The sequence below is a fragment of the Tenrec ecaudatus genome, chromosome 18, assembly GCF_050624435.1.
Source record: "Tenrec ecaudatus isolate mTenEca1 chromosome 18, mTenEca1.hap1, whole genome shotgun sequence".
Classification (NCBI taxonomy): domain Eukaryota; kingdom Metazoa; phylum Chordata; class Mammalia; order Afrosoricida; family Tenrecidae; genus Tenrec; species Tenrec ecaudatus.
In genome coordinates this window covers 65859678-65881383 of record NC_134547.1, presented here as the reverse complement: position 1 = coordinate 65881383, position 21706 = coordinate 65859678, and the positions used below count along the sequence as shown (strand labels likewise).

At 45.7% G+C, this 21706-nt stretch overlaps 1 protein-coding gene and 1 non-coding gene across 7 annotated transcripts in view; one reads left to right on the top strand and one right to left on the bottom strand.

The window, feature by feature from the left end:
- Positions 1–21706, bottom strand: part of CNTNAP4 (contactin associated protein family member 4) — a 251585-nt gene that overhangs the window by 162212 nt on the left and 67667 nt on the right. The window lies entirely within an intron of this gene.
- On the top strand, positions 13987–14120 carry LOC142432971 (small nucleolar RNA SNORA84). The gene has a single exon (XR_012781044.1). It is a non-coding gene; the product is annotated as a small nucleolar RNA SNORA84 (small nucleolar RNA).

The window sequence follows — 21706 nt, the reverse complement described above, 5'->3', positions numbered from 1 at the left end:
TACACAAAGGCATTTGACAGGGTGGATCATAACAAAGATGGATCAGGACTTAGCTCGAGAGGCAATCTAGGGAACAGAACAAGAGAATACTGAGTGGTTTAGAGCCAGGAGAGGAGGGTCGGGGTGGCATCCTTTCACCACACTCATTCAATCTGTACACGAACCCGATAATACAAGAAGCTCGGCCATACGAAGAAGGAGGTGGTATCGGGATCGGAGCAAAGCTTATTGACAATTTTGATATGCAAAGAACACACTTTGCTTGCTGAAAGCAAGGAGGACCTTATGCACTTGCTGGTGACAATTGATGACAATAGCCTTTGGTTTAATTAGTACCCAGTATAAAGAAAACCAAACTTCTCAAAACTGGACCAATAGACAAGATCATCATAAGTAGGAAAATAAATTGACATTGTAAAAGAAAGGATTTCTTCTTCCTTGAATCTACAATCAATGCTCATGGAATCAGTAGTCAGGAAATCAAATGAAGTATTGCATCAGGCAAATTGGCTTCACAAGACTTCTTTAAAGTATTGAAGAGCAAGGATGTCACTTTGAGGACTAAGGTGTGCTTGACTGAAGACACGATATTTTCAATCACCTCATATGAAGATGAAAGTCAGACATTTAATAAGAAGATGTAGTTGAATTTTGGTTTTGGCAGAGAATATTGAAGTACCATGGACTGCCAAAAGAACAAACAAATCTGACTTGGAAGAAGTACAGCCATAATGCTCCTTAGGAGTGAGGATGGTAAGACTTTATCTAATGTACTTCAGACACGTTACCAATGGAGACCAGTCCCTGGGGAAAAGGACATCATGCGTGCTAAAGTAGAGGGTAGGGAACAAAGAGGAAGTCTCTCCGCAAGATGAATTGACTCAGTGGCTGCAACAATAAGCTACAAAATGGGGGCAATTTGGAAACATCAGGGAGTTTCCTTTTGTTGTTCCGAAGGTTGTTGTGAGTCAGAGCCCATTCAACAGCAGGTAACACCACTAGCACCCATCCTTTGAACGGGAGACCACAGTGTGACTAGGGAACACCCTGGGGTCCTAATATAGCAGCGGACTAACTACTGGACTCAACAGTTCAAATTCATCCGCTGTTCTGCAGGTGGAAAATGAGACCATGCCCTCCTCCAAAAATCCCCAGTCTCAGAAACCCTACAGAGGCTCACAACGAGTCAGAATCAACTTGATGTCAGTAGGGTGTTGGGGGGGCGGGGAGGTTTATGGAGTTGCTATGATGAATCAACTTAATGGAGGTGGATTATCACGTAAGATCTGGGGAAACTTAAAGCACACACATTGCTAAGCCTCACTTTCTTCATCTATAAATGGGGGACAAAACACCAACTGTATTTTTTGCAGGTAAGTAAACACAAATGTATTGCTACTAGGTTTCTATTTAAAACATGCATAGGTTTATTCCGATGAAAATGGGCTTAAAGATGCCTCTGCAATCAGTAGAAGACTGCAGACAAGTTCTCTCAGTAATTGTCTTAGTCTCATCGGGTGTTTTAGCAAAGAGAATATTAAATAAATCCAGCTCAACAGTCATAAGAGAACATCAGCCCCTCTGAGTGTGCTTTGCTCAATGTGACAATTCCATCTAGGATATAAAGTCACACACTAATTTGGATGCCACCCATACATTTTCAGACTTCAAGAAAACACTTCTCAGGAAAGTTTGTGTTTGAATGTAAATTTTGGAAATTATATGTTCGTTGGTGAAATCACAGCCCCATTCAGCACCACGAAATTTCTAAGAGTCTATATTGTTTCTGTTTCAATGAAAGTGAGATTGGCTGATTAACATCTGATAAATATTTCAAAACTATGTAATCAATTTAAGCCGAAGGTAACTCTAAAAGATATTTCTAAGGAGCTTGTAGAGTCAGTTTACGAGACATACTGCATGTGGTGTTAATAGTTTTATGGAAGCTTTTTTACTTAAAGTCTGCGTACTTGAATGATATTATTTATAATATAGAATAAGGTATCAGATAAAGTGCCTGGTTGTTCTCTACAGAAAAATGAAAATGAATGAAGCTGAAAGAGATCACTACAAACATTCCAATGACAGAATTAGGGCTAGCTCAAATATCCTACTTGAGACATAGATAATGTTTATACAAATGAGATATGTACTTTAGGGTCTATTGTTCTCGTTCCAGAAATCTCACTGCCATCAATTCAATTCTGCCACGTGGCAGCCTTATATGACGTGGTAGAACTACACCTGTGAGATTCTGAGAGAGACTGTCAACCTTTACAGAAACAGAAAGCCTCAACTTCCTCCCACGGAGCCGCTGGTAATTTTGAACTGCTGACCTTTGGTAACATCAGCTGTTTTGCTAAATAATCAAGATTGATTGTTGCTTGATAAAATGTCAGTTGTCATGTTTTTTCAAAAGGATAATTTGGGGAGTAATCGCATGATCTAAATGTTTCCAAAATCATTCATTTAGAAACGAATGGCCTTGAAAAAGTGGAATGCCCCACTTTATTTTGCTTAGCAATGACACCTGCCTTTTCTAAGCAACGCTACGAAGGACTAATTGAAAGGTACGCATGGCTTCAAGATGGAGTCTGCCGCACCGAAGACAGTGTTCCCTGAGCCAGCGAGGGGTAAGTGCTTTCAGAGCGTCTACTGAGCAAAAGCTGACGCACCACAACTGCACTTGAGAAATCCCTTAATTCCGTGTCATTTTATGTTCAAGTTTAAGGAATTATATCTTCCTTGCTGGAGAGTCATGCGTTTTTGGTTTTTGTTTTGATACCCTGCATTTATCCAGATCATGTTGACTTTGCCTATGCTCTTCATCTCAAAATGCAAGTGCTTAGGTGAAGGAAGCCCCGCTCCCCTAATGAACATTAAGTTTCCCAGATGAGCGCTCATCGGGATCAGCGGTTTTCCGTGTCATTCATGTAATGCTCCCTTTTACAGTGTTCATGAAATGACAGAGCACCATGGAAAGACACTACACACAGCACCTTCAGAATGCTGACTCAAGCATCCCAAGCACACCCTGAGCCGTTCTCATGCTGCACCCCACTTCAGTCTCACTTTTCAGCTGCTAGCTTACTAGGAAGAAGGGCTGGGGATGGGCAAGCAGTGGTGGTTCAGCGGCAGCTGCGTGTGGAAGAACAAGTTCGAGTCCCACCCAATGCACCTCATGTGTAGCCACCACCTAAATGTCCCCATTGGCTGTGGGTTCCTCTGAATAGATTCCGTGGGGCTCCTAGGGCAGTGTTTCTCAAAGGGGGAGACACCGCTGCCTGGTAAGGCAATGCTGGAAGATCCAGGAAGACTGCAAAAGCAGATCCCTGCACTCTCTCCTGGACTATGGGCTATAGTACAAAAGTTTGCATTGCCCGGAGACAACGAGTAATATTCTGTTTTTCTGTAAAAAGATTTTGCTAAATTAGTTTGGGAGCCTGTGCTGTAGCATAAGCAGAAAGGCCTGGGGTCTACTTCTGAAAATCAGTCAATGAAAACCTTGTAGATCGCAATGCTTCTACCAGGCAGACCGGGAGGACGACTTTGTGCAAAGCACATGCCTTGGAGAAGGAAATCTGAGTTCTGTGTCTTCCGATCAAAGTCGGCCTCCCCTCGTCTGTAGCATGGAGTAACACCCAGCTGGCACAGCTCACAAGTACTGCTCAACAGTATTGTAACGGAGAGGCGATTCTCCAGGGGACTGTATAATATATTTATACATGCTATTATTAAGCACATTGGCTTACACTAACATACTTTAGCACCTTGGAAACCATTTCATTAAAATAACCTGTGATTTATAAGATATATTTTTGAAGATACTGAATTAATTTCAAGTCCAGAGCACTAAAATATAATCACCCTGGCACACGTACTTGATGGACTATTACGAAGCAATTAAAATGGCGATTTTTTTGCACACTATTGAAAAATTAGCACGCTCTCCACATTACTTAAGTATGATACATGATTATGTGATCAGCATACTTACAAGTTAATTGAAAGTTGAACATAATAAGAGCCATAGAAAGATAATACCTCAAGGTTTCACAAGTGGTTTTTAGACACAAGATAACGAATTCCTTCTAAAAAGTCCTCTAATCCGTCATTTCAATGAGCTGACTATAATAACTGCGTATAAAAATGTAAACAACAAAAAGGAAAATGAAATATATGTGTATTATTTGGGGCTAATGCATTTGAATTATATTGGTAGTGAGAATTTTTTTAATCTACCAAGGTTTGCGAGAAGAGTGAGCCAGTCTGGGTTGGAAGAAGGATGGTCAGAATGCTTGTTAGAAGCGAGGGTGCCTAGACGTCATCTCATTTACTTTGGACACATGGTTTCAAGAGGGACCAGTCCCTAGAGAAGAATATCATGCTTGGTAAAAGAGGGCCTCCGGGAAAAAGAAGATGGCCTTCAATGAGATAGATGGACGCAGTGGCTTCAACAATGAGCTCAAACATGACAAGTGTGAGGGTGCTACAGGACCAGACTGCCTTTAGTCCCGTTGAACTTCACTCTGAATGAGAACCTGCTTGATGAGACCTAACAACATCAGGCTATATTGATATTGATATAGGGTGATATCTATATATAATTTTCCATCTACCTTTAGGGTTGCGTTTTTCTCTTCCTTCAGCGAAGTTACCCGTGCCCCTGCCCATTTCCTTTCACTGTGGGCTCCAGGGATCCCATAACCATATCCTCAAATCCCTAAACTGCATGCTGACAACTGCCATTTTCCCAACCACTTATGTCTCTAAATATATTCTACTCTTGCCTTTTGGGAAATCACCCTTTCTGATTAAATTTAAGAGTATTAACACATGCTCGAAAATTCATTTTAAGGGCTACTTTTCAGATGCTGCCAATACAACTTTTTCTGTGTTACCCTTGACTTTTCTATGAAATATATTGTTTACTTTTCCTCATTTTTCATATGGGACCACTGAAACTTTGGTGAAGTGGCCTATCCAAGACACACAATAAGCAAGGTGAGGGGTTTTTAAACAATGTTATTTGCTAAAACAGCAACATGACCCTTCATAAAGGGTTAGGAGAAGGCAGAAGGCTAGGTTGCTGGTGGCAGTGTAGATTGGCACAGCAATTGTAAGAGTATCCTGGCATTATGTAATGCAATTATTTATATGAAAGGACTTCAAAAAGTACAATGAAAAGAATGGGATTTTCCCACAAACTTTGTGAAGTGCCCTCGTACATCACACAGCAATTCTTACGTAGACACAGAGCCTGGAATGTCCTTCCTGCATGGTAGCCATGGCTTGGAGAATGAAAGGAAATGTGTGAGGTAGGGGTACTTGATGGAGTATCAACAGCGAGCAGCTCCAAGCAAGGGGAAAGTGCAAGTGTGGGTTTTCACAAGCCCTCCAGGTGGTTCTGATGCATGCTGGACAAACTTTGAGAAAACTCTGTGCTACATTAATTGCAAGATTTCCTCCGGCATAAAACCTAGCCCTTTTTTTTCCCATTCTCCCTCTCTCTCCATATCTACATATATATGTGAATTTTTATAATGCTGTGATTAAAACTTTGAGATTTTATTCATGAAATGACAGATTTATGAATTGACTATAACACTAGTATTTATGGCCCGGCCTTATTATTTCTGACTATTTTACTGCTGCCATTAGGTATGTAACAGTGGCTATATTTTCTAGGCCTACAAAAGCATGATCATGATGACAAATCGGCCTGCCTTATTTATATCTGATGTGCGCTGCATGCACTCCCCAAGGCTTCTTTACTGAACCATCGTGCTTATGTCTTCGACTCCTCCCACCTTCAAAAAGAAGCAGGCGGTCTCTGTGCGATGTCGCCAGCAACCTTGAACCCTTTCCCCATAACTTGGCACCGTCCACACGATTCTCTCGATATCAGCGTTTCAGTGACCTCCAGGGTCTTCTGCCTGATGAATCCAACAACTTTTTCTCAGATTGTCCATTTCTTATCCTCCACAATCCACTCAACTGCACCCATCAAGCCTCAGCTTGTACACTTTGAACCTGTATTCAAATCTTTCCTAAAACACACCGCCTTGCCCTGCAGCAAGGGCTCTCTCTGCCTTCCCCTGTGGACCTCTGAGTCTCCACTAACACACTGACTGAAATAGAGGCTGGTTTAGCATAAAGGCCCATAGGCATGTGAGGCTCTAATACCCTAAAAGAAGAAGAAGAAGAAGAAGAAGAAGAAGAAGAAGAAGAAGAAGAAGAAGGAGGAGGAGGAGGAGGAGGAGGAGGAGGAGGAGGAGGAGGAGGAGGAGGAGGAGGAGGGGGAGGAGGAGGAGTTGTTGTTCTCCATGAGCACCTACTTGCACCTCAGTCTATGAAATAAAGTGGTTTTGAGTAAATAAGTGGATAGTAAAAACCAGGCGAATGTTCATTCCTACTGTACATGCTGGTATCAGGTGGGAGTGATCACTAGCCCTGGGTCAGAAGGCCAGTGTGGAAAGGCATATCCTTCCCAGCCCTGGTGGTGGCGTGGATTAGTCTTTAGGCTTCTGCCCTCAAGGTCATCAGTTCAAATCCACCAGCCACTCCTCAGGAGAAAATTGCAGTTGGCTGCTTTCATGAAGATTTAGAGTCTCTGAACCCCAACCTAGATAGAGTAGACTAGGAGTTAAAATAGATTCAGTGGCAGTAGATTAGGGTGGGCTCTTGCTTCCTGTCTTCCCGTCCTGCCATCATCTGGCATTTTACCTGATTTTCCATGAATTCTACACTCTGCTAGATCAGCCTTTCCCAAAGTTGGAAATAGCACCCACTAAGGTGCTGGAACCACCCAGGGGGGCTGAAAAGCAGATGGCTGCACTGTATCCTGGTGGCACAGTAGGCCCGTGCTGGGCTGCTAACCACAAGGTCTGCAAACCACAAGGCTTTCTACTCCGAGAAACCCACAATCATGGCAGTTCTACTTTGACCTACCGACTTCTCAACCTTCCTCATGCCGCGACCCTTTCAAGCAGGTCCTCATGTGGTGGGGACCCCCAACCATCAAATTATTTTCATTGCTACTTCACCACTGTCATTTTGCTGCTGTGATGAATCGGGTGACCCCTGTGAAAGGGTCATCGAACCCCCAAAGGAGTCGAGACCCACAGGTTGAAAGCTGCTGACCCAGAGGGTCCACGACGAATTAGAATCCACTTGATGGCCGTGAGTTTTTTTTTATTGACACTTTACCCTGGGTTGTGGATTGTAGCTCAAATACTTCTGATGGCCAGGGAGGCAGAGAGCAGTGTTTTTGTTCTGTCTTTGTTTTCTGAAGAGGGAGTGGGACTCTAAGTTTGAGACCCTTCAAGCAGGACTGTCCTCTGTCCCCTCCCACGTATTCCCTCTCTGTCTTTGCTGGCAGTGGGCCTGAAATGCCTCCTAGACACTACCCACCCAGAAGCCTCCTCATGAATCGCCTTCCTTTATTGAAAATGCTGACGACCCTTGGCTGTTAACCCAAAGTGTGTCAGTTCACATCCACCCAGCAGCAACCTGGGAGGAAGACCCAGTGATCGACTGCCATAAAGGGCCCAACTTTGTCCAACGTCTCCCTTCACCCTTTTCTGTTGTCCATCCCCCAGGGAGGAGGTTATATATAGATCCTTGTAATCAGTTCCCCCTTTCCACCCCACCCTCCCAGCATTTCCACTCTCAACACCGGTCCTGAAGGGATCATCCGCCTTGGATTCCCTGTGTTTCTAGTTCCTATCTGTACCAGTGTACATCCTTTGGTCTAGGCAGATTTGTAAGGTAGAATTGGAATCATGATATGACAAAATAATAATAATTTCTAAATTATCAAGGCTTCATCGGGAGGGGGAGGAAAAATGAAGAGCTGATACCAAGGGTTCAAGTAGGAAGCAAATGTTTTGAGAATGATGAGGGCAAAAAATGTACAAATGTGCTTGACACAATGTATGTATATATGGATTGTGATAAGAGTTGTAAGAAACCACAATAAAATTATATTTTAAAAATAATAATAAAATAAAGAGGTGAGCAGTTAAAAGTGGGGGGCACTTTGGAAACACTATGGGCAGTTCTACTCCTCCACACGGTGTCCCATGAGCCTCAGTTGTCAATGAACTTGACAGCAGCTAAACTTGTTGTGCAGGTGCCCCGATTCCTTGAGTTTTTCCTGTGTCCTCAGCCCCCAGCCAGGGATGCCACTGCCTCCTTTGAAACGACTCATTGTGTCTTGCGTTGTTTATTTATGCACTCAATTACTTTTATAACAGCTGGCTTCCGTCCTTCACTGGGTGGCTGTGGGAAAGCTGCCGGGCTTCTGAGAAATGTGGGTGTCTTATCCACAGATTAGGAAGACTGATGGCTCCTATCTCCGCAGGGAAGTTTGGAGGAGCCGGTGATTTGTGTGTTGGTCCGTGGGCCTGGCGCACCATGGGCACAAGGTCAAGGACAGCACGGAAAGTAAGGGCAGCCCCTGACTGCGTCCTCCGGGAGCTGGCCTGGCTCCAACAGCCACAGGGAACATAGATCATTTCTCTGGACACCACCAAGGCCCGAGGTCACTGGGTGACTGTGATGGAGCGAGACAAAACCGAGACCACTCCGTAAGCATGTCTGAATGCACACCTAAGCAAACATTGCCTAACCCATTAAGTGACCCAATGCCCCCCTCTGCAGCGTGACAGTGATTACAGCCGGGGCCCTGCACCATAACCGGATCCTCGAGGCCAGCTCTGAGATACTCCAACACGATGCACCTTCGCTCCGGTGGGAACACAGGCTGGAAGACCAATTTTGCTTGACTTGGGGTGTGTTTCCGGTGGCCGTCAGCTGGTGGGCAGCAATATCAGGTCAGTGTGTTTGCTCTCACATGTGGAATTGCACGGGGCTGAGCCGCGGGGATTTTGAGAGAAAGCCCCCCCCCGCCCCTTTTGCTCTTTCACATAGAAAAGTGTGCACGAAGCGAGGAACCAGGAGCTTCCGTGATGCAAAAATGACAGCGGATTTCACATCATGAAATTGTGCATCCGTTGATGTTAGCGTCCGTGGAGAGTGTGATCTCTTCACTATTTAAAGTCAAGATTGCTCTGTGTTTAACCATGATTCCAGTTATCGGAACATATTTAGAGACCTCTCCAGCCCGTCAGGGTGACCCTGGAACTGTTCCTGGTTTGTGACACTGAGGTGCCTAGTAAAACCTTCTCCCTGTGCATGAATTTTGACCTCGTTTTATTTTACTTTCCAAAACATATCTATTTTCCTTCAAATAAAATCATGACCCACCAGAAAGAGGAGGGTCTTCCAGAAGAGGGATTGACATGGTGGTCGCAACTGTGCCCGGCACTGAGGAACTCAAACCGGTGAGCCACGGCGAGCAGGGCACGGGGCCTGGAAGTGTTTCCTTCTGGTGGCCACAGGGTCACCTGTAAGCCGGAACCAACTTGGCATGTGTAAAAAGACGCTTCAAACGGTCCATGGGACAGAAGGAACGGAAAGATCAGAAAAAGCTTCCACCTTTGAACCCCTCTTGTACACGTCCAAGTAGTTCAGACCCTTAGAATCATATCAAGTCCATTGAGGCCCTCTCTAGGTGTGATTTGAACGGTGTTTGAAGGGGTGGCTCTTCCTAAGACCTGCACCTAGCATCTCCCAGAGCCGTCTCCTTGGTGGTCACAGAGCAGCGGTTGTCAACCTTGCTCATGCCGCGACCCTTTCATACAGTGCCTCGTGTGGTGGTGACCCCGCCACCAACCATAAAATGATCTTCGTGGCGACTCCATCACTGTCATTTTGCTACTGCTAGGAATTGGGTGAACCCCCCCCCCCCCCGAAGGGGTCGTGACCCACAGGTTGAGAACCACCACCCTAGCGTTATTCCTCCAGAGATTCATGTGCTTTGACCAGGAGGAGACCATCTCCAACCTGGAGCTGTCTTGGGAAGGAAAGAATGCCTGGGGGTGTTGTATGAATGGTCACCCAGCAGAGGGACATTCCTCTGGCCAGCCACCAGCCTCCACCCTCACGCTACAGCTCGCCGCTACTTGGGGCAATGTGGCCCTAAAGTGAACAGGGCCTCCAGGAGGTTCGTTGGACTGGGAGACAAGACATAACTGAATGACCTGCACCCTGACTGCAACCTCCAGACAGCTGGGGCCCTCACCAAGGTTCATCATAGGCGCCTGAGGCTGCCGCCATCACCGCGTCTTCAGACACATGGCCCGGGCTTCACACGTTCACTCATGGACATTCCCAGGGCGTCTTTGCTAAAGATAGCGTTTTTAAAGGAATTAAGTCAACATTTACGTGGACACCAATACTGTTTACATTCATTTCTGCTAAGACTATTGAATCCCAAAGCATACATGTACGTTTAAATAAATGAAAACTCCCGTTCCACGATGAAAAGCCGTTTAACAATGTTACAGGAATACAGGGGTACTGGAAGGGCAGAGAAAGCTTGCTTATAATCTCACCCCCTAAAATATCTGGATTATTTCCTCGTGGGCACTTGTGTCAGGTAGTAGTCACATCTATGAAATCATTTTATGATTGCCGTCCAATAGCAGACAGTGCAATCTCTTTGATTTTTATTATAGCTCAGTAACATCAGCAGGACCTGTCCGCTCTCTTCAGCTGCCCCGGACGGACACTGTGAGGTGTGTCCGTGGGCGTGCACGTGCCAAGCCAACCTCCCCAGCCTCACTGACAGGAAAGGCAGTGGCGACTGTGATTTGCAGAATAAACCAGGTTTAAAATAGACACTATTCAAATAGCTTGCTCAAGGTCAACCTGCCGAGTAGGTAAACATCCCTGACCAACCGCATCCTGCCACTGAGATCAGAGCCTGTGGAGCCGAGAATCATCTGACGAGGCTGCACTTTAAAAGGGGGGTGGTCCCCTCTGAATGTGTCACTGGGGGAGAAGTCACAGCTCACTGTAGTTCCTGGGCATCCCTCTTCTCTGCTCCATTGATCTGCTCTTCAGCCTGCCGGTTCACCCCCATGCAGGACTGCAGCCAGAAGAAACACAACCAGGCAGATATTAGACCCACAGAAGTGGCCGCAGTCTGATGGGCTTTGTTTCTCTAGGGGATGAAAGAAGGCGGCTGTAATGGCCAGCTCTTTCTCTGACTTCATTCACGGCCTTGATGCTTCAAGTTAGTTTGCAGCTACATTCTACATGCAAATGGTTCTCTATGGAAGCATCGAGGGCTTCCAGGTGTTACCCAGATAGGCTCAAGGGGTTGAGTGCTGGTCTACCAACCATAAGATTGGCAGTTCAAACCCAACTTGTCCTCAGAAGCAACAAAGCCCACATGGAAGAAGCACACCAGCCTGGGTGATCACACGGTGTCAAAGGGATCAGGTATCAGGCATAAAAGGACAAAAAAGCATATCATTGTGAATGAGGGGGAGTACACAGTGGGGACCCAAAGCCCATCTGTAGGCAACTGGACATCCTCTTACAGAAGGGTCCAGGGAAGGAGACAAGCCAGTCAGGGTGCAGTGTAGCAAGGATACAACATACAACTTTCCTCTCGTTCTTAAATGCTTCCTCCTCCCCCACGATCATGATCCCAAATCTACCTTACAAATCTAGCTAGACCAGAGGATGTACACTGGTACAGATAGGAACTGGAAACACAGGGAAGCCAAGACAGATGATCCTTTCAGGATCAGTGGTGAGAGTGGCAATACTGGGAGGGTGGGGTGGAAAGGGGGAACCGATTACAAGGATCTACATATAATATCCTCCCTAGGGTACGGACAACAGAAAAGTGGGTGAAGGGAGACGTTGGACAGTGTAAGACATGACAAAATAATAATTTATAAATTATCAAGTGATAATGTGGGAGGGGTGAGCGGGGAGGGAGGGGAAAAATGAGGAGCTGATGTCAGGGCCTTACGTGGAGAGCAAATGTTTTGAGAATGATGAGGGCAACGAATGCACAAATGTGCTTTACACAATGGATGGATGGATGGATGGATTGTGATAAGAGTTGTATGAGCCCCTAATAAAATGATTTAACAAAAAAAAACCCAACTTGTTGATCTGCTCTGTACAAGTCACAGCCTTGAAAACTCAGTAGAGTGGTGCTACCTAACACACGCCGGGAAGCCACGTGGCAGAATCCAGTTGACGGCAACCTACAACCCACGACATCATCACGGAGGGCTGAAGTCTGTCAGCTGTTTGGGTCATGCAGGCCCGCTCTCCCAGTCCACCCTTTCCTCACCCTCGCACCGCCAGGGATGACCTGACTCACGCTCTCTCACTGCCACCAAGTGTCCTTGAGGCCACGTGGACTCACAGCCAGCTCCTCGGGGGCGGCGTGCAACTGTGCTCCAAAGGGGGGTCAGTGGCTGATTTTTCAGAAGTTGATCTCCAGGTCTTTTTGTCCAAAGTGTCTTTCTTCCAAAGGGTGGGCTCAAACAGCTAACCCTTGGGTTCACAACTGAGTGTGTGGACTCTCTGTACCACACAAGGACTCCACCCAAGGCCCTGGAAATCCTCTCCGAATACCTGCCCACCCACAGGCAGTCCTGGAGGACTTGGGGCCCAGGATGGTCTCATTTTTATTCACACCCCCCTTTGTAATAGATGCCCAAGGCTCTACAAATGCCAGCCCCTGGAATGTCTGCATTCCTGAAAGATAGCCTGAAGGGATGGGGGCAACTGCCACCATCAATGAGTTAGAGAAGAGCATGGAATAAGGGGAGTTTGGTAACACCCTGCTTCCATCGTGTGGTCTGATGAATCCTTCCACTGTCTTGTGCGAATCAATCCATCACAGTTCTTATCTAGGGCAGAGTCTAGGGCATCTGAGGGCATATCACAGTTGTGCTCAATTGTGGGAATGAACCCAGGCAATAGGAAGAGAACCATCTATAGTGTTTTCGGGAGGGAGCAAGCTCATGAAAATGCATTTATTAATGGGTTGCAATGGAGTAAGTGAAGAGAGTACATTGGCGTGGGTCTCTGTAAGAGCTTCATCTCAGAAGAAGGTTTTGACAAGAAAGTTCAAAGCCATTTCACAGGCCGGTAGCAATGAACAGCCTTGGGATCAAACAGATAAGCCCCTGGGCTGCCACCGATTTCTCAGGGGAGACGAGAAGCAACATTGACATGCCCAGACATTGAGAGAGGCACAGGCGCTGGCTTCGGCCCTCTGATTCCTTCTGCTTCCATGGAAGCTTCAGCAGCCTGGTCCCCCATGCCACCCTCTCCACCAGGAGACAGGCAGGGCCAGCCGTGCCGAAGAAAGGAGTCCGTGCCCAGCTATCAAGGACACGGCCAGACTCTGAAAATTCAAATTATGGGTCCATTTGTTACCGCACATCAGATTTTCTCCCTGAGGACTTGAAACAGAAGACAAAATAGAAAAAGAGAAAACACACCTATATATAGTGTAATAAAGATGTATGTGTAAATATACATACACACACCCTGTGTTTGACCGAAGCTATGCTTCCTGTCGCTTGGAGAAAGTCTTGGTATATGAAGAAGGAATAAATGGATGCGAAAGTCGGTCTGCCTTGCTCCTCACCCTCCGCCTCCTGACCCAGCAGCCCTCTGCCTTCCTGCTTCGTGTGATTAGAAGTTCGCATCCCGGCCCATGCTTTCCAAGGAGGACGTTGATGTCAGAGTTCAGACTGGCTCCCAATGGACAGTGGCGCATGTTGTTTGAGGATGCTCTCTTCAGGTAGTCACTTGCTACCAAGGCCCCTCTCCGATGCTCATTTTACCAAACACGTTGCGGCTCCCTGAGTGGCTTGTGCCTGGAAAGGGCCTGGGCTCGCCTCCAAATGCTGGTCTCAGTTCAGCAGGTCTGCAGTGGAAGATGCTGGGGATCTGCATTTTAAGCAAGTTCCTCCAAGGATGCTGATGCTGTGGGCCCGGGACTACACAAAAATAGCAAGGATACAGATCCTAGGAAGGGCCTGTCATAACACAATTCTTGTACCCCACCTGCGCAGGATATAAAAAATCCAAACCCATGCCCTGTGGTTGCTGGGTGCTGTTGTTCAAGTACAGCTTTCCAGTCGATGGCAATGGGCCAGAGCAATACTGTGATGTATGCATGGGGGCTGTTCCTTTTCAGCAGCCTCCATAGCCCGGTCACTGGGACATGGGGAAAAAAAATCCAAACCCACTGCCATCAAGTCGACTGACTCATCAGGATCCCAAGGGCAGGTTTTCGGACACTGTCATTCTTTGGGAGAGTAGAACATCTTGTCTTTCTCCCACAGGGTAGCTAGGGGTTTCCAACTGCTGTCCTTGCAGTTCACTGCCCAGTGTGTAACCGCAGCGTCACCAAGGCTCCTCTGCATTCTGCATAGGGTGAGGGTGGGGGCTTCCATTTGATGCCCCTGAAAAGCTACCAAGTAATGATGGAAACTCAAACTTGCTGCTGTTGAATCCATTCAAACTTGTGGCAAACTCCTGGGTTTCGGAGGAGCACTGTGTGTGCTCCAGATGGTCTTGGCTGGCTATGGCCTCTCAAGAAGCAAATGGCCAGGCCTTTCTTCCAATTTCCCTCTGGGTGAGCTCAAACCACCAACCTCGGAGTTGCTGCACGCTTAAGCCCACTAACAGAACAGTCCAGAGGCATCCAGTGGAGCCATCCAGATGGCAGGTTGGCTTCACTAGGCCAAGCAGACAGCTTTCAGAGGTTTGTTGTTCTTGTTCGTTTTATTTTGTTTGTTGCATTTAATGGCTAATTGGCAGCAGACATTTTTTTCAGGTGTTTGTTTCTTCCCTGGAATATCATCTTTGGCAAAAGGTCTGTTCAAGTCCATTGCCCATTTTTTTATAGGATTGTTTGTCGTTTTGTCAGTTTTGTTAAGTTGTAGCAGTTTTACATGTATAATTGCATATCTATATAAAATATATTAAAATTCCATGTTGATAGATAAATGTGTGTATCTATGCACATACATATATATATATATATATAGGGTTTATATATATTTATATCTGTGGAGAGAGAGAGCGCGCGTGTCCTGGTGACATAATGGCTACTCATTAGGCTGCTAACTTCAAGATCAGCAGTTCAAAACCACCAGGCACTCCACGGGAGAAAGACAGGCTTTTTACTCCTATAAGAGTTATAATCTTGGAAACTCACAGGGGCAGTTCTTCCCTGCCCTATAGGGCTGCTATGAGTAAGCACTGACTAGATGGCGATGAGTTTGGCAGATAGATAGATAGATAGATAGATAGATAGATAGATAGATAGATAATTACATAGATATCTATGTGCCATATATCTAATAGCATATATGTGTATATATGACTTTTCTCAGATATGTATCTGAAAATGTCTCCTAATCTATAGGTTATCATTCCCCTTTTTAAAAATAAATTCTACTGACGAACCAAAGTATTTCATTTCTGTGAGATCCCATTTATCTGTTGCTGTCTTCTGTCACTTGTGTTTTTATTGTCGTAGCTGATCATCCATCATTACCAACTGGACACCCCTCCCCCAAGCCACTCCCCTATCGTGTTTCCTTCACAATTTTATGGTTTTAAATGCCCACATTCATTACGGATTGGCTGTTGCTTGATGTGAGGTAATGGTCCTGGTTCATTGTCTGGCACGTGGAAAGCCAATGTTGTTGGTGCCATTTATTGGAGCAGCCCTGCCCTTCCCTTCAGAATGCCAACTCAGCACCCTGATCAAAAACCTTATAGCTCAACTCTCAGCTCTACTCCATTGTTATCACACCAGCACCCGGCTGTTTTTGTTACTGTGGTTTTGTAGCATGTTGTGAGGTCAGGACGCAGAGTTTTGGTGAAACAGGACAATTTTAGATAACTAGATGTTAGCATGCTTCAGAACATTCCAAAGAAAAGCAATTTCTAGAAGTCGGATACAAATTGGAAAGACTGCTGCTGGTGGGAAAGAAAATTGGCAGTGGGCTGGTTTTTCTGACAGAGCCTAAGAAAAGAGGTAGGAAATAAAGCAGCGCTTGCGGCCCTACATGCTGGCCACACCTGATCCCAAGCCACATTCCCTCTGCCCTGAGGCCAATCCACAGTGTGATTTACTGTCCACAGCAAGACAACAAGCCATCAGTAGGAACCAAATGAGATGACAGACCCCGAGCTTTCCAAACCTCAGGAAAACAAAGCTGCGCAATTTGGAGTCAGAAGTGCTCTAGGGAAATCAAGTCAGCTAAGGGCGCTGAAGTGATCCCGGGTGGTGTCGTGCATTACATATTAGGCTGTAACTGCAAGGTGAGCAGTTTGAAGCCCTCGTCAGCCACTTCCTACCTCTCTCACGGTTTATAATCTCAGAAACCCACAGGGGCAATTCTACCCCGTTCTGGGTCCCTAAGAATCGGAAGTCACTCAAGGGCAGTGATGTTTCGAACTGTTTTGGTTTTTATTTAAAATCATTTTATTGGGGGCTCTTACAGCTCTTATCACAATCTGCACATCCATTGTATCGAGCACATGTGTACATTTGTTGCCATCATCATTTTCAAAACATGTTCTTTCTACTTGAGCCCTTAGGTCAGCTCCTCTTTTTTCCTTTCCTCCCCTGCCCTCCCACCCTCGTGAGCCCTTGATAAATTATAAATTATTATTGTTTGCATAGCTTACACCATCTCTGTCTCACCCATGTTTCTGTTGTTGGTGCCCCTGAGGTGGGGGTGAGGTGACTTATAGGTTGGTCATTATGATCAGTTCCCTCTTTCTCCCCCTTCCCCCTACACTTAGGGTACCACCGCTACTCCCACGATGGTTCCTGAGGGGTTTATCTTTCCTGGATTCCATGTGTTGCGAGGTCGTACCAGTGTGCATGCTCTGGTCTTGCCAGATTTGTAAGGTAGAGCTGGGGTCATGATACTGAGCTGCAGGAAGCATTAAAGAACTAGAGGAATGTTGTGTGTTTCATCGGTGCTACACTGTATCCTGGCTGCCTCACCCTTCCCCTTTTCAGTGTTTTTAAGATAACGAGGAGTACGGGTGGAGAGGAAGAAACAATTCTAGCCCCCAAGCCAAGGGCAATGGGGTCAAAGTTGGTGAGTTACTCAATGTGGGGCTACAGTCTAGATTTCTGAAATGCACGACTTTGGAAATGCCGAAGTCAGAAGGAACAAGACTTGTCGGAAACAAGTAGGGATTGGGGGAAGCTATGATTTATGGAGACAGCAAATAGAGAGTTGGGCACTGGCTGGTGACCAGAGCCCCAGCCATGAAGCCTAATGAGCTAAGGACTGCTGAACCAGCCTAGAGAAAGCAATCTCTACAGTTTGCCTTTTGAAGAGAGAGGCAAAGGCCCTTAGAATGGGACTCTCTCCTTCAAATTGTGACCGAGACCTCAAAAGATAAGGAGAAACCAGATGGACGCAGCTGATAACCTCTAACAGATAAGGCAGGACCACTGTAGCATGCAAAGCCAATGACTCATCCCTACCTACATCGTTTGTCATTGTCACAAGCACCCGGCTGAACGCCAGCTGGTAGCGCCTCATTTCCACCACTTGTCTGTCAGTTTGTCCTACTGTGGTGGCTTGTGTGTTGCTGCGAGGCTGGAAACTGTGTCACTGGTATTTCAAATGCCAGCAGGGTCACCCAAAGGGAACAGGTTTCAATGGAGCTTCCAGACTAAGAACAGCCAATGAAGAAGGAGGAAGTCACAGCTGAAAACCTATACCTGGCAAGAGAGGCAGGATAAACAATCCCAAGGAGAAAACAATGGGACCAACGGTTCGTGGGGGGGGGGGGTACATGGGAGAGGGGGAGGTGGGGAAAGGGAAGGGGGAGCCAACAAACCTAGGAACAAGGGAACAACAAGAAATCTAAACTCAATGGTGAGGAGGACATAGAATACCTGGTGGGATTTGATCAAGTACAATGTAGCCTAGAGGAATTACTGAGAGCCAAATGAAGGTCAAACATGATAGTAGGACAGGAGGAAAGTGAAAAAAAAATAGAGGAACTTGGAGCCAAAAGATATTTATAGGGGTATTAACATAGGCATGTATATATGTAAATATCTTATTATAAAACAGTGGAGATATAGATCTATGTACATATATCTATAGGTTTACCATTAAGGTAGCAGATGGACATTGGGCTTCTACTCAAGAACTCCCTCAATGAAACAATGCTTTCTTCTCATAATCTGGCATTCTGTGATGCTCACCTTCCAGATATGATTGATGAAGACAAAATAGGTACATAAGCCAATGTGGTGAAGAAGGTTGCTGGTGCCTGACTATCAAAAGATATAGCTTCTGGAGTCTTAAAGGCTTGAAGATAAACAAGGGGCTATGTAACAGGGAAGCAAGAAACCCCATATGGAGAAAGCACACCTGCCTATGTGATCAGGCATCAGAAGACCCAGAACAAACAAGCATACTGATGCAAATGAAGTGGGATTGGAATAGTGACCCAAAGCCCTTCTTTAGACAATTGGACACCCCCTCACAGAAGGATCACCAGGAAGTGGTGAGTCAGCAAGTGTGCAGTATAGCAACAACACACAACATTCCTCTAGTTTTTTAATACTCTGCCCCCCCAATTATCATGACCCCAGTTCTACCTTACAAACCTAGTTAGACCAGAGCATGAACACTGACTGGTACAGATAAGAGCTCTTAGCACATGGAATCCAGGACACATGTACACCCCAGAAATAGTAATGGGAGTAGCGATGCCATGAGGGTAGGGGAAAGGTGGGAGGAGAAAGGGGAACAAGGGGGAACTGATTGCAATGATTGCCATATCACACCCCTTCCCCAACCCACTGCCAGGGGGACGAACAAAAAGAAACAGTGGCCGGTGTGAGATGTGAAAACAATAATAAGTTAAAATTTGTCAAGGGTTCCCGAGGGCAGGAAGGGAGAGGAGGGAGGAGAAAAAAGTGGAGCTGATACCAAGGACACAAGTAGAAAGAACATGTCTGGAAAAGACACATGATGGCAATGTATGTACCAATGTGTTTGATACAACTGATGCATGGATTGTTGTAAGATCTGTAAGAGCCCCCAATAAAATGATTTACAACCAAAGAAACACAAAAAAAGAATGGAAGCATGAAGTCAGCTATTCAGACCCTTTGCCACTCTGAGGGAGGACCATCTTGTCTGCTCCAGTCAAGGCTTATGGTTTCCGAAGACCAACAGATAGGTGATATGCTATCATGCAGGCTTGCACGGTGTCAGAATCCACTGCACACCAGTGGGCTGTGGCAAACCGTCTGCCACCGGCCAGAAGGAGGAGGCCTCAATGACTTGCCTCTCTGATGGAAAACTCGGGGACACACCCTGTACACTGGCTCCTTCATTTCCATAGTGGGATTAAGAACCAGTTGCCCAAATTGGTAGCTGTTAGGATAAAACCCAACCAAGCCCTCTGCCATTGAGTGGCTCTCGACTTCCGGGGACCAGATAGGACAGAGCAGACAGGTTTCTGTGACTGTCGATCTAGACGGGATCAGTCTCATCTGTCTTCTGCTGAGCAGCTTGGGGGTTTGAACCGCAACCTTCGCAGCTCACATACCAACATGTAATACAGCCAGACCTCTAAAGCACCCACAATGTATGAGCTATTTCCCCTGCTCTCTCTCATTTCCCAACTCCTCTGTAGTGCCTGGGAATCATCTAGCCAGTAAGTAATGTGCACTTGGACTCCTGTCTCTGGTTGTGCTGCCGGGGGAATCTGAATGGAGATAACATGTCACACAAGTGATACGTTGGCATTTTACAAAGAATTAGCATACGCACGCATAGCCTGGGCCACCCTTCTGGAGTGGCGCAGTTCCCATAAAGAGCCTTGCTGAAACACTGGTGGAAAGAAGAGTCGGCAACCACATGGCAGTGAGAATTCTCATGGCTGTTAGTTTTGGAGGTAGATCCAGGCACAGACCATGCTGATGTGTGTGTCTCAGGACATATGTTTATGTCTATTTGGCCTACATAGCACATTTACATTTCCAGAAAGCTCTCCCAGACACAGACTCTCTCTCTCTCTCTCTCTCTCTCGAGAGAGAGAGAGAGAGAGAGAGAGAGAGAGAGAGAGAGAGAGAGAGAGAGAGAGAGAGAGAATGTGTTTGTCCCCTGCTCATTATGACTGGTTAGGAATTTCCTAACATATTCTCGATCATTGAACAATATCCATTTGCCTTTCCTTCAGTAATAATGCATTTGAATCTACTTATAGTCTATTAGCAACTACACTACATTCTCTGTATTAGAACAACAAATAGTGCTGCAGCTTATATGAGGGGCTTCCAAAATTTCATGGAAAAATTGAATTAAAAGATAATGGAAGTTTTCCACCCATGAACTTTTAAAAGCTCCCTTACTGCTATACTGCTTATTAGGACCCTATTAACCTTTCCAATAAAAAAATCATTTTATTGGGGGCTCGTACAACTCTTATCACAATCCATACACCCATCCATTGTGGCAAGCACATTTGTACATATGTTTCCATCATCGTTTTCAAAGCATTTTCTTTCTACTTGAGCCCTTGATATCAGCTCCTCATTGTTCCCCTCCCTCAGCCTCCCTCCCTCCTCATGCATGACCCTTGATAATTTATAAATTATTTTTTTCAAGTCTTGCACTGTCCAACATCTCCCTTTACATCCTTGTCTGTTGTCCATCCCCCTGGAAGGGAGTTATAGGTAGGTCATTGTGATCAGTTCCCCCTTTTTCTCCCCTCTTTCCCCTTTCCCTCTTGGTATGGCTACTCTCAATATTTGTCCCAATGAATTTCTCTGTTCTGTATTGCCTGTGTTTCCAGCTCTTATCTGTACCCATGTACATGCTCTGGTCTAGCTGGATTTGTAAGGTAGAATTAGGGTCATGTTAGTGGGGGTGGGGAGGAAGCAGTAAAGAACCAGAAGAAAGCTGTATGTTTCATCGGTGCAATAGTGCATATTGACTGACCTATCTTCTCCCCATGACCCTTCTGTAAGGGGATGTCCAATTGCTTACAGATTGGCTTTGGGTCTCCACTCCACATTACCCTCCTCATTCATATTATGATTTTTTGCGCTGGATCTTTGATGCCTGATACCTGGTCCCATCGACACCTTACTATCATACAGGCTGTTGTGCTTCTTCTATGTGGGCTTTGTTGTATTTTAGCTTGATGGCCACTTGTTTATCTTCAAGCCTTTAAGACCCGAGACGCTATACCTTTTGATAACCTGACACCATCAGCTTTCTTCACCACCCACTTATGCACCCGCTTTGTCTTCAGTGATCATATCGGGAAGATGAGCATCTCAGAGTGATGGATTATTAGAACAAAGTGTTATTCTGTTGAGGGGCTACTTGAGTAGAGGCCCAATGTCAATCTGCTTCCTTTATATTAAACCTATAAATATATGTACATACATCTATTTCCCCATCCTCATATATAAATAGATTTACATATGTACATGCCTGTCTTTAGACCTCTATAAATGCCCGTTGCCTCCTAGTTCTTTCCTCTATTTCCTTTTACTTTCCTCTTGCCCCACTATCATATTCAGCCTTTGTTTGGGTTTCAGTATTTCCTCTCTGTTACATTGCCCTTGATCACGCTCTACCAGGCCTCCTACACCCTCCTCACCATCAATTTCCATTCACTTGTTGTTCCCTTGTCCCTGGGTTTCTTAACGCCACTTCCTTTCCCCCACCTCCCCCTCTCCATGTCCCCCGGAACTGTTATCACGTTGTTCTCTCTTCTGGCTTGTTGATCCCACCTA